This window comes from Gorilla gorilla, chromosome 4 (assembly GCF_029281585.2).
Source record: "Gorilla gorilla gorilla isolate KB3781 chromosome 4, NHGRI_mGorGor1-v2.1_pri, whole genome shotgun sequence".
Taxonomy (NCBI): Eukaryota; Metazoa; Chordata; class Mammalia; order Primates; family Hominidae; genus Gorilla; species Gorilla gorilla.
The window spans coordinates 29,886,133-29,899,790 of record NC_073228.2 but is presented as its reverse complement, the minus strand read 5'-3'; positions in this window follow the sequence as shown (position 1 = coordinate 29,899,790).

Genomic DNA, 13,658 nt, shown 5'->3' with positions numbered 1-13,658 from the left:
ATGGAGTCTCACTCTGTCGTCCAGGCTGGAGTGCAATGGCGTGATCTCTGCTCATTGCAATGTCCACCTCCCGGGTTCAGGTGATTCTCCTGCCTCAGCCTCCCGAGTAGCTGGGATTACAGGTGTGCGCCACCAAGCCCAGCTAATTTTTATTTTTTTAGTAGAGATGGTGTTTCATTATGTTGCCCAGGCTGGTCTCAAACTCCTGACCTCAAGTAATCCATCTGCCTGGGCTTCCCAAAGTGCTGGGATTACAGGCCTGAGCCACCACACCTGGCATAAATGTTTTGTAATCCTGAAACATTTCAATGACAAAGCTTAGAATGAGAGGTACTCAGCTTTTGCCTGAGCAGAATGCCTGCAGGTGGACCTGGGGATAGAGACAGTAGTGGTTAATGGACTCTAGGGGTTTAGGGGAATTAAATCAAAGTGTTCAGCAGAGAGAGGACAAAGGGGCAGTAGAGGGCTTCTGGGCTCAGGGCCAACATCTTGGACCACAAGTCTATAAGCTGAGTTTGACTGACTGTAAAAGCCTGTGAATCTATTGTATTCACTGGCAAAAATCTTCAAAATAGGCAATCCCCAGCTTATTAGTTTATTTATTGGTCTGTTGTCTGGAACTGGGAACAAGTTTCCTATAGAAACAATATTACAAATGGTGGCTCTGCCCCAAGGCCAGCCCACGAAAGCTCACAGAACCGTAATGTACCTGAAATATTGTACTCATAATACTAAAGATCCTGACCACTATTTATAAAAGTGTTTCTGTGGGAAAGTGCAATTCGAGTTTTAATGCCGGTAACACATATTCCTCAGCCCTGTGAGTCCTCTGGACTCTTGACCTTACTCCCACTGTGCTGATTCTTATCAGAATGGCACCATAAGCGCTGGCACCATAAGCAGCAGGAAGGCAAGTTAGTTGCTTTCTGTTGCTACAGAATTCAAGCTGAAGTTTCAAGCAATTCATCTTCACTGAGCTGACCCCAACCCCTACCATGTACCCTGGCCTGTGATCTAAGTTTAGCCTTTTAAACACAACAAAGAGCCTCTTATGCAAAACATGCTTTGTGCACCCTCTCCCAAGCTGATACATAAACTCTGTCACATTAGGGACTCAATTTGGATGTTTCTGGAATGTCAAAGATGAGCGGGAGTCTTCGTTTCATGAGGAAAATGGTCTGTAAAATTTTGGGACTAGTAAGATCCCTGAGACACTGGAAAGGGACAGCTTTTGAACAGGGGCTTGTATAATCAAGCGGAGAAGTCACCTGATGTTGACTGAAACGAGATGAAAAATGTCCCTAAGGAGGCCAGGCATGGTGGCTCACGCTTATAATCCCAGTGCTTTGGTAGGCCGAGGTGGGCGGATCACTTGAGGTCAGGAGTCACAACGCCAGGAGTTTGAGACCAGCCTGGCCAACATGGTGAAACCCCATCTCTACTAAAAATACAAAAATTAGCTGGGCATGGTGGCGACCGCCTGTAATCCCAGCTACTTGAGAGGCTGAGGCATGAGAATAGTTTGAACCCAAGAGGCGGAGGTTGCAGTGAGCCCAGACCATACCACTGCACTCTAGCCTGGGTGACGGAGCGAGACTCTGGCTCAAAAAAAAAAAAAAAAAGTCCCTAAGTTTAGAACACTGGTGTCTTTGGCAAGGACAAGTATCTCTGAGTATGATACAGACACTCAAATACTCTCACTTAGAGAGTTCAGGTGGAGAACTGAAATCTGAAAGATCCACATGACATTCTGGGGGCCTAAAAACTATGATTTCTTCATAGACAAAAGATATTTTCTGTTGGCTATGAAGATTGTAATTGTAATTCTCACTATATCCAGAGCCCCAGCCTCAGCGGTAGAGGACAATGACATGTGGTGGTCCTGTTGGCCTGGAGGAGTAGCGAGGATTCAAGATTAGAGCCTGGGTTAGTCACAGAGGCCGTTGAAGGACAGCATGAGTCCCTGGGACACTCAGGACTAGAGCCACTTTGGGCAGTTGGGGCTTCGAGCCCTAGTGCCACACAGGGCTTATTTTGGTAAAGCACTCTGATTGGGACAATACCTTTCCTCTATGGTGTACAGTCTTGATGGGACTAGAAATCAAACTGCCTTGTTCTTTCCTAGCCAGGGAGCGAGGTGAACAGACTGTCTCCTTAGATTTGAATCTTAGGGCTGGGCATGGTGGCTCACACCTGTAATCCTAGCACTTTGGGAGGCTAAGGCTGATGGATCACTTGAGCACAGCAGTTTGAGACCAGCCTGAGCAACATGGTGAAACCCTGGCTCTACAAAAAAAATACAAAAAAATTAGCTGGGCCTGGTGGCGTGCACCTGTAGTCCCAGCTACCTGCGGGGCTGAGGTGAGAGGATCGCTTTAGCCCAGGAGGTCAAGGTTGCAGTGAGCCGAGATCACGCCACTGCACTCCACCCTGGGTGACAAAGTGAGGTGCTGTCTCAGAAAAAAAAAAAAAGATTTGAATCTTGAATGGCATGACCTAGACACTAAAAGCTGGTTGGCACCTATTGTCCCAGCATTGTGCCCCCAGCCACCTTAACCTCTAGAGTTGCCTGGCTTCCTGTCCTCCAAGCAGACTCTCCAGCTTTCCCATGAGTCCCATCTGCTACCTATTATCCTCCTAAAAGAGTTCTCTCCTACTCAAGTCATCCAGTCTGTTTCTGTTTTGTATGATTGAAGAACTCTCACTAATACAGACTCTGATGGCAGAAGGTTGATAGATCAAGGAAAATCTGCCAGTACAATTTGTAAAGCAACTCAAAGCCTAAATCAGCAGAAGGAATAGTTATAGCATATCATCTTCAGATACAAAAATGACAGTTCATATCATTCAGATGTGATGAGCTCAACTTTACCTGATATGTTCACAATGTCAAGTTCAAATTTAAAAAACAAAAAACAAGCAAACAATAAAACACTTTTGGCCAGGCACAGTGGCTAACGCCTGTAATCCCAGCACTTTGGGAGGCCGAGGCAGGCAGATAACTTGAGGCCAGGAGTTCAAGACCAGCCTGGTCAACACGGTGAAACCCTGTCTCTACTAAAAATACAACAAATTAGCGGGGTGTGGTGGCTCGTGCCTGTGGTCCTGGCTGCTTGGGAGGCTGAGGCAGGAGAATTGCTTGAACCCGGGAGATGGAGGTTGCAGTGTGCTGAAATCATGCTACTGCCCTCCAGCCTGGGTGACAGAGCAAGACTCCGTCTAAAAAAATAAAAATAAAAATAAATTAGCCAGGCATGGTGGTATGTGCCTATAGTCCTATCTACTTGGGAGGCTGAGGTGAGAGGATGGGTTGAGCCCAAGAATTTGAAGTTACAGTGAGCTATGATCACACCACTGCAGTCCAGCCTGAACAACAGAGTGAGACCTCTAAAAACAATTTTTTTTTTTTTACCTGAGAAGGCAAAGATGGGTGGGTAGAAGGAAGGTTAATATAAATATTATTCTGGGAACAAGTTACGAATTCCTAGCCCTGCATCATGCAATTTACTCTGATGACATGATAAATATGTTGGCCGTATTCAATGGTAACTATGGTTTTGTCTCATTTATTTTGGGAAATAAATATATTCATTTATATTAATAGAAAGATTTTTAGGAAAACAGGCAAATTGCAATTCCATTCCTTTGTTATCATTTAAAATAACTGAGTTAAGATTCAATGGTAGTTTAAAAATAACAATGGAGAAAAATGTGTCTGGAAATGGCCAGTTGGCCAAATGAAGTGAAATATGTTTCAATTCAACTAGTTGGCATTTTCTTTTTTTTTTCCTCTTTTTTTTTTTTTTTCTTCTGAGATGGAGTTTTGTTCTTGTCACCCAGGCTGGAATGCTGGAATGGCGTGATCTCAGCTCAGTGCAACGTTTGCCTCCTGGTTTCAAGCAATTCTCCTGCCTCAGCCTCCCAAGTAGCTGGGATTACAGGCCTGCACCACGATGCCCAGCTAATTTTGTAAGCATTTTCTATTTGCTCCATGATTAGCAGACCGGGTGGCGGAGCTTGTCTGAGAAAGGGCAGGCTACTTTATCCATCAATGCCTGGTGCAAAGACATGCCATCTACTGCACCGGATGATCATCTGGGCCTCAGGCTATGGGACAGCCTGATCCTCGGCCCATGGAGCAGCCTGGTCCTTAGTCACAGGACATGTTTCTCATCCCAGGGGAGCTCAGGTTTGTGGGTTCCACTCTTGAGATCTAAACAACAATGGACTCAGGGGGCTCAGGCAGCTTTCTCTGATCCAGTTTGTCTCTCTCCCACCTGAGTTGAGGCCACTGCAGCATAGATAAAAACTAGGGACACTCAATGTGCATGCTGCCTCTCAATTCTTATCTTCCACTGGAGGCCCAGGACTCACCCTTGTCCTGGAAAAACCCCCTTCCTTCTCCCCTTTGCTATGTTTCTGCCATCATCATAGCGTGTGCCTTCCCTCACCCTCACCCTCACCCCCAACCAAACCCTATCTCACCCATGATCTCTGTTTCCAGAGTTCTGGCTCAGCACAAGTTGGAGCAAAGTGCTTTTAGACACAGAAGTGAAGCAGCTTCCCTGTTATGTAAATGGGACGATACAATAGATCTGGTGCCATGTGACAACCCTCCCCATATAGTCCCTTAAGAGGCAGAGGCAGAGACCTTAAGCAGCTGTCATTGACCCCCTCCTTTTCGTGACAGTTTTAGTCAGCCTCTCCAACTCCTTCTTCCCAGCCCCAGTGCCCTTTGTGATAAAGAAAGGGTATGGGCCTGGGATGCGGGAGGTGGAGAGGCTGATTTAAGAGGATTTCTGCCTCTATGGAATTACCACTTCTGAGTCCTCTATCTGAGATCTCTGTCTGCTCTGATTTCTAACTTCTAGCACAGGTCTTTACAAAATAAAAACTTCAAGGAGCCTACAACTTTATCCAGATTTGGAAGGAAAATGAGAGAAAAACTGCCTTATAGATTGGTAAGTCTAAATCATGGCATTGCCTTTTGCCTATGTAGAGTCTCAGTCATTTAAGGAATAGCATTGTGTGTGACTTTGGGGAGGTCGTATGTACCTGCACAATCTCCTGAAATACTTTCCCAATCTGACATAAGCCCAGGAGCCAGGTTCCTTGACCACTGGCCATAGCGTCACTCCAAGCCAACTCCAAGAACTGGGCTAGAGAGCCCCATGGTTATCTACATCATGGCTGTAAACTTTGTACCCAGCCAGGTACAATTATTCCTGGGATTCTTACAGCCTTCTGCTTTTACTAAACCAAAATTTACCTTCTCAAAAGGAAGAAGTTTCCCTAGTTATAGAGTTAGATAAAGCACTCTAGCAGTTGAAGACTTGCTTGTCTCTTTCCCAGCTTTGACTTACCTGGAAGCAAAAAGCCCTACACCATTGAAACCAACACCTTTAACAGTGCAGCAGGGTCATATGGCCCCAAGATAAGTGATCTGTGGCTCGGGCAACAGTCAGTCTCTGCAGAAGAAGCTAGGCTGGTTGATATCAACTAGCTGACATAAGAATGGGAATCATTTACCATGGCCACCTTCGTGGTCTGGAAGCATCATCTCCAGGTATCCACGATGTAGTAATGAGTTTGGAACATTAGGGCCTGGTGCTGTTCAGACAGACCTAGATGAACACTTAAGTGTTTGGATTTTACTATCTCATAAACTTGGCAGTGAAATGGCCAGGTGACTTCTCTATTTCAAAACACTAGGGAGTAGAGGAAACATTTCTATTCTTGGAAATCCTCCTGTAGCTACAATAAATAAAAGCAAAATCCAAATGTCTGCGGTTCATAGTGCCTAGCACAGGCACCTAGCATAGAGCTAGAGTCACCCAGGAGTAAGTCGGGACACACCATGAGTCCTCTTTACCCAGACCAGTGGCTGTTTTTCCACAAGCAGGGAGCCCTGTCACAAGTACTTTGCCTTTCCATAAGAATACTGTAATTCTCACCTCATATATCTCAGAAGGAAACCCTGCTGATTTAGAGCATTAAATATAAGAAGATAACATCTTAAAATACTAGAAGAAAATATGATATTCATCTTGCTCTTAAAGAAAAACCTTGTAATCATTAAGTCAATAGAAAAAAATGCCAAAATAAATAAATTCAGTTACATAAAAGAAATATATTAGCTACAGCAAGTTATCATAATAAAAATAAATGCTGGCCGGGTGCGGTGGCTCACGCCTGTAATCCCAGCACTTTGGGAGGCCAAGGCATACAGATCACTTGAGATCAGGAGCCAAGACCAGCCTGGCCAACATGGTGAAATTCTGTCTCTACTAAAAATGCAAAAATTAGCCAGGCATGGTGGTGTATGCCTGTAACCCCAGCTACTTGGGAGGCTGAGGCGGGAGAATCACTTGAACCTGGGAGGCAGGGGTTGCAATGAGCCGAGATTGCGCCACTGCATTCCAGCCTGGGTGACAGAACAAGACCCCATCTCAATAAATAAATGCCAATAATTTAAATAAAATAAAATAAAGACTTTAAAAAATACTTTCTTATGCTTTTAAATAAATTCATAAGAAAAGCACTGTGATTCAAGTTTAGAAAAATAGGTAAGACATGGGCTGGGCGCGATGGCTCATGCCTGTAATCCCAGCACTTTGGGAGGCTGAGGTGGGCAGATCACCTGAGGTCAAGAGTTCAAGACCAGGCTGACCAACATGGAGAAACCCCGTCTCTACTAAAAATACAAAAATTAGCCGGGCATGGTGGTGCACACCTGTGATCCCAGCTACTAGGGAGGCTGAGGCAGGAGAATTGCTTGAACCCAGGCAGTGGAGGTTTCAGTGAGCCAAGATCACACCACTGTACTCCAACCTGGGCAACAGAGCAAGATTCCATCTGAAAAAAAAAAAAATGCTCAGACTCTTTGAACTACTAATTTTAAGAATCTAATCAGAGGCCAGTCGCAGTGGCTCACACCTGTAATCCCAGCACTTTGGGAGGCCGAGGCAGGTGGATCACCTAAGGTCGGGAGTTCCAGACCAGCCTGACCAACATGGAGAAACCCTGTCTCTACTAAAACTACAATATTAGCCAGACATGGCGACACATGCCTGTAATCCCAGCTACTTGGGAGGCTGAGGCAGGAGAATCACTTGAACCTGGGAGGCAGAGGTTGCGGTGAGCTGGGATTGTGCCATTGCACTCCAGCCTGGGCAACAAGAGTGAAACTTCCTCTCAAAACAACAACAACAACAACAACAAAAAACTAATCAGAAATGTGAATGTAGTTTTGTGCACAAAAGTATTTATCATAATGTAATTTAGAATTGGAAACAACTGAATATTCAACAATGGTGAAAGTGTTATAGTAATTTATGATATATATAGATGAAATTCATGGCTCCCATATACAGTCATTAAAAATAATTTTGTTACATAAAGATACTTATGAGACAATGGTAGGTGTAAAAGGCAAAATAGGGCCAGGTGCAGTGGCTCACGCCTGTAATCCCAGTACTTTGGGAGACCGAGGCGGGCGGATCACCTGAAGTCAGGAGTTCGAGACCAGTCTGACCAACATGGAGAAACCCCGTCTCTACTAAAAATACAAAATTAGCTGGGCGTGGTGGCAGGTGCCTGTAATCCCAACTACTCGGGAGTCTGAGGCAGGAGAATGGCTTGAACCATGGAGGTGGAGGTTGCAGTGAGCCAAGATTGTGCCACTGCACTCCAGCCTGGGCAACAAGAGCAAAACTCTGTCTCAAAAAAAAAAAAAAAAAAAAAAAAAAGGCAAAATAGCAAACTGAATAAATCATAAACTACATTTTTTAAATAAAATTAAAAGAACAATTAAAGGCTGAAACAGTGGCTCATGCCTGTAATCCCAGCACTTTGGGAGGCCGAGGTGGGAAGATCCCTTGAGACCAGCCTGGGCAACATAGTAAGACCCCGTCTCTTAAAAAAAAAAAGACCAATTAAAATTGATGAGAGTAGAAATAATTTTTTTGTTTTATTCTTTATCCTTTTCTATATTTTCTATATTTTTGCAGCCCAATAAATGTTTTTAAAATCACCTCTGAACTTTTACTACTAGTGCTTTTTTTCTACAACTTTATACCATAATGAGATTTCTGATGGTGCACAAAAACCTGCAGTTTATATAATAAGTGACAAATCATTTTTACTCATTAGATAATTGCATATTAAGTACCTTTGTGTTTTAATATCTATTATCTTAGAGGATAACTGAGTTAATCAGTAGAGTTTACTTTAGACTGAAATAATAATTGTACAGTTTAGTCTGAATGACTTCAACACTTTGAGCAGACCCCTCCCAGATGGCAGCCTGCAGGACAGATGGTCTGTCAAAGGTTCCTGGCCTCTGCTACCTTTGTCTTTTTTTTTTTTTTTTTTGAGACAGAGTCTTGCTCTGTTGCCCAGGCTAGAGTGCAGTGGCACAATCTTGGCTCACTGCAAGCTCCGCCTCCCGGGTTCACGCCATTCTCCTGCCTTAGCCTTCCAAGTAGCTGGGACTACAGGCGCCCGCCACCAGGCCGGCTAATTTTTCGTATTTTTAGTAGAGACGGGGTTTCACCATGTTAGCCAGGATGGTCTCGATCTCCTGACCTCATGATCTGCCCATCTCGGCCTCCTAAAGTGCTGGGATTACAGGCATGAGCCACCAAGCCCGGTCTGCTACCTTTGTCTTGGGTCATATCTCTGGGCTCCATCCTTTATCTCACTCTCTTGGCCATGTCTGACTTCCGTATAGGTTCTTAAACTCAAATCAGGTTCCTAATATCCCCAGCGCTCTTGTATTGATGTCTTAACACTTCCCTTCTTCTAGCCGGGCGCGGTGGCTCACGCCTGTAATCCTAGCACTTTGGGAGGCCGAGGCGGGCAGATCACCTGAGGTCGGGAGTTTGAGACCAGCCTGACCAACATGGAGAAACCCCCATATCTACTAAAAATACAAAATTAGCTGGGCATGGTGGCGCATGCCTGTAATCTGTTACTTGGGAGGCTGAGGCAGGAGAATCGCTTAAACCCAGGAGGCGAAGGTTGCGGTGAGCAGAGATCACACCATTGCACTCCAGCCTGGGCAACAAGAGTGAAACTCCGTCTCAAAACAAAAAACAAACAAACAAACAAAACAGTTCCCTGATTCTTCAGCTTGATCCCTTTGACATGATAGTTTGAGACTGCAACCTAGACAAGACCATGCAGAGAATTTCCTGAGGCTCGGTGTTTGCTTAGAGTCTTGTCCCAGGTCTCCAGAGTTCCTGCCTGGAATGGCACGGCACCCCCAATAAGCTAGTAAGGCACCTGCTCCTTGATTGGTCCTCCTTCCTTACCCTAGCTCAGCTAGTTCTCCAAGAACAGTCTTCTAGGCCAGTTGAGAATGTGTCTGGGCCAGCTCCCCATCCTGAGGATCTGGCACCCTCCGGTGGCCATGGGTGGGTGCACCTAGCCTAGCAGTGAGTTTCAGTGCTAGGGCCTGCTAAAATGTCCCCAGGCGTATTAGCACCCTCCAGTGACAGTTTAATGGAGCTACTTCAGAGAGCTGCTATCAGATCCTGGCATGCCTTACTTCTGCAGGGTCCCTTGTAATTCAGTTCACCTCCTGCAACTTGCTGATGTATCAAGATAGACTAAGATCTACGTTCTTAAAGGAGAAGTCTTTTGAGGTTTTGCATTTGGCAGGAAAGTCATAAGTACTAACCTGAATGCCAGATACTGAGCTAAATGCTTTATAAACATTATCATAAATAATCTTCACAACAACCCTGGAAGGTAGGCACCTATTTTTCATCTCCACCCTCTAGAAAAGGAAATCAAGGCTCATGGGGTTGGGGGGCGGTTATATAGAAGTCAAGGTTAAGCTAAAAGGCCAACGGTTCCCTGTTAGTTGATGGTTTAGCTTGGATTTAAAACCAGCTCAACCTGACTCAAGCTGACTCAGATCCTATGCTTTAACAAGCCATACAGTCTCTTTAGGACATTGGGATGCTCTCAAAGATCATCATCATATATATAGAAGTTAGTCTGTATGAAGAAGAAAGATTTTTTTTTTTCCCGAGATGGAGTCTTGCCCTGTCACCAGGCTGGAGTGCAGTGGCACAATCTCAGCTCTCTGCAAGCTCCGCCTCCCGAGTTCAAGCAATTCCCCTGCCTCAGCCTCCTGAGTAGCTGGGGCTACTGGAGTGTGCCACCATGCCTGGCTAATTTTTTGTATTTTAGTAGAGACAGGGTTTCACCATGGTCTCGATTTCCTGACCTCGTGATCTGCCCACCTCAGCCTTCCAAAGTGTTGGGATTACAGGCATGAGCCATCACACCCGGCCTAATTTTTGTATTTTTAGTAAAGATGGCGTTTTACCATGTTAACCAGGCTGGTCTCGAACTCCTGACCTCATGATCTGCCCACCTTGGCCTCCCAAAGTGCTGGGATTACAGGCATGAGCCACTGACCTCAGCCAAGAAAGAATTTTTCAAAGCTGGGCATGGTGGCGTACACCTGTAGTCCCGAGGTACACGAGAGGCTGAGGCAGGAAGATCCCTTGAGCCCAGGACTTGAAGGCTGCAGTGAGCTATGATGAGTGCCACTGCACTCCAGCCTGGGTGATAGAATGAGACCTTGTCTCTGAAAACAAAGCAAAACAACAACAAACTAAACTTATAAAAAAATATGTAGAGAGAAGCAGAGACAAGAATTAGAGCTAGAGTCCTGACAGGGCTTGAGCTCTCGGTTCTAGTTGTTCCTGAGGCCCAAGAATACCATTGTCCTTTTCCAGACTTGGTTTTTTCATCAGATACTCCAGCCCTTCCAATAAATTCCCCTTTATAGACCAGTTTGATGTGGCTTTCTGCCACTTGTAATGTAAGAGCCCTACTAAAACAGGAAAGAAGTAGGGGACTTTGGAATACAGTCTACGTACTAACACCCACAGCAGCATTAGACAGGATACTGATGATCCACAGTCTGATCCACACTGTTATTTTGGTTGCAAGAAACAGACAGTCAATTTACTAGAGACAAGTTACTCATTACTCAGAGACAATTCAAAAGGATGGTTCATAGGAAAAACAAATGTGTACCACACCCTGAGTCAACTGAACCTCACAGCGTTGGAAAGGATTGGAACTACAGCAGTAGCACTAGGGAACAGCCACTGCCTCCTTTCTCTCGGGCTTTTTTTTTTCTAGATGGAATTTTATTTTGCTCTTGCTGCCCAGGCTGGAGTGCAATGGCACAATCTTGGCTCACTGCAACCACCGCCTCCCTGGTTCAAGCCATTCTCCCGCCTCAGCCTCCCAAGTAGCTGGGATTGTAGGCATGCACCACCATGCCCAGCTAATTTTTTTCATTTATTTAGTAGAGACAGAATTTTACCATGTTTGTCAGGCTGGTCTCAAACTCCTGGCCTCAGGTGATCCACCCGCCTTGGCCTCCCAAAGTGCCGGGATTACAGACATAAACCACCACACCCGGCCCTCTAGGGGCTTTTTAACCTCTCAGTGAATCAGCACCACCCTCTCTGGACCAGCCTTTTCAGCTTATTCCTGTTGCCCCTGGCTGGAAAAAAAAGAAAAAAAAAAAAGCCACTCTAGCTCCTGAAGCTCTGTGGCTTTTCAGTTTCAGCTCATAAAAAAATCAAAGCTTTCCTTTGTGACACTTTATTGTGAGTTCCCAAGAGGGAAGATTTGACTTCTGCTTAACTTTTTAAACCAAAGCTCAAGAGGCACAGGTCACTGGATACAGCTTAAGGCCACACCCTTGGACCAGGTGACCAATTCGCTGCAGTCATGGTCATGTGGCCCATTGCCCACTCAGTAAGTTGAGTGGGTAGGGATTTTACTCCAAAGGGATATGGGGAGGGCCAGTAATAATTGGCATCTCTAATCAAGCCTACTTAATTGTAATTTTAACTCTTGCCAATAAGAAAAATTAAACACGTTGTAAACATGGGCAACCTATTCCCCAAAGACCCTCTCTAATTATCTAGTTGGCAAGAGGACTCACCTTCTGGTGCTTATAGGCATGTGTGTATTCTCTAACTCAAAGTGCACCTTCTTCAAGTCCCCAGTCTCGCCTGCACCTGCCTTAAACACTGTGCAGTGAGCTAGACTACTCCACTCACTTGGGAGTCTATTAATTTTTTTTCTCCCCTTAACCACACTAAAGACTTTGCTTAGTAAAGCATTTTGAAGATTTAGAAAGTGACTGCTCAGTCTGCTTAGGATTTATATCCCAAACAGATGTGCCAAGAAGTCATAGGAATCAAACTGCTATTCTGTGAGTAGAATAATATATTAACTTGCCTTTTAGTAGTTTCGATTACACAGCTGTACAAATTGCAATGGAGTCTTCATAGCTAAAGTTGCTTTTATCAAAAGCACATTGCTTCTTCAAGGTGGAGGTTTTAGCATAGCAGGCACCCTGGGGGACATGCGTGCATCCTTATAAAATACTGCTCATTACTTGCAATAAAATCTTCCAGGTAGTTGAGATATGGTAGTTCTGAATTCACCTTGAGGAATCCTCTGCCCTTCATCATCAGTGAACTGTATATTATTTCACAGTGAAAATAAGGACTTCCTCAATAATGGTACCAACATCTTACACTTTGGTCTCTGTGACTCTCAGTATTCTCGACTGTCAAATTGGGATATTGATACCCATCTTACAGGGTTGTTGTAAGTAGCCAATGAAACAATGTTTATAAAGAGCTTAGCAGCTGGGCGTGGTGGCTCATACCTGTAATCCCAGCACTTTGGGAGGCCAAGGCGGGTGGATCACGAAGTCAGGAGATTGAGACCATCCTGGCCAACATGGTGAAACCCCGCCTCTACTAAAAATACAAAAATTAGCTGGGCATGGTGGTGGGCATCTGTAGTCCCAGTTACTCAGGAGGCTGAGGCTCAGGAGAATCTCTTGAACCTGGAGGTGAAGGTTGCAGTGAGCAGAGATGGTGCCACTGCACTCCAGCCTGGTGATAGAGCAAGACTCTATCTAAAAAAAAAAAAAAAAATTATACTAAAGGAAGAATCCTCCACAACTTTTATCCAAGAATTGTTACCTGGCTAGAAATATTGTGTGAACATCTATTTTTGGTAACCTGGAAAGCTGGATAAAGGGCCCATTAGCTAAGATATATTAAATCTTGATTTGAATTACAACTAACACACATTTTTAATTTTTTCTAGGGTTTCATGAAAGGGGTCAAAAATTTTTTAAAAAGTGAGTTCAAACAAGAACGGGAAACAATAAGCATAAAAGTCAGAAAGGCCAGTATCAGCCAGTACCAGCCCTAGAACAAGGAAACTAACCTTGGAAGTGCACTGCAAGGTGTGGCAATTACACCTGAGTCATTGAGCCTGATTCTGCAAAGGGAGCTTCAGAGATCCCTGATCAATTTTATCTGAGAGCTCCCTACAGAATCAAATGCAGGTACTCTCTGGAGGAAAGCAACTCTCAGTGCGTGTCCTTGGGATTTCCACAATTAAGTTAAATAAAATATAAGCTCACAATTAAGAAAAAAATCACTGGAATCACTGGCTGGGTGCAGTGGCTCATGCCTGTAATCCCAGCAGTTTGGGAGGCCAAGATGGGCAGATCATGAGGTCAGGAGTTCAAGACTAGCCAGGCCAACATAGTGAAACCCTGTCTCTACTGAAAATACAAAAAATTTGCCATG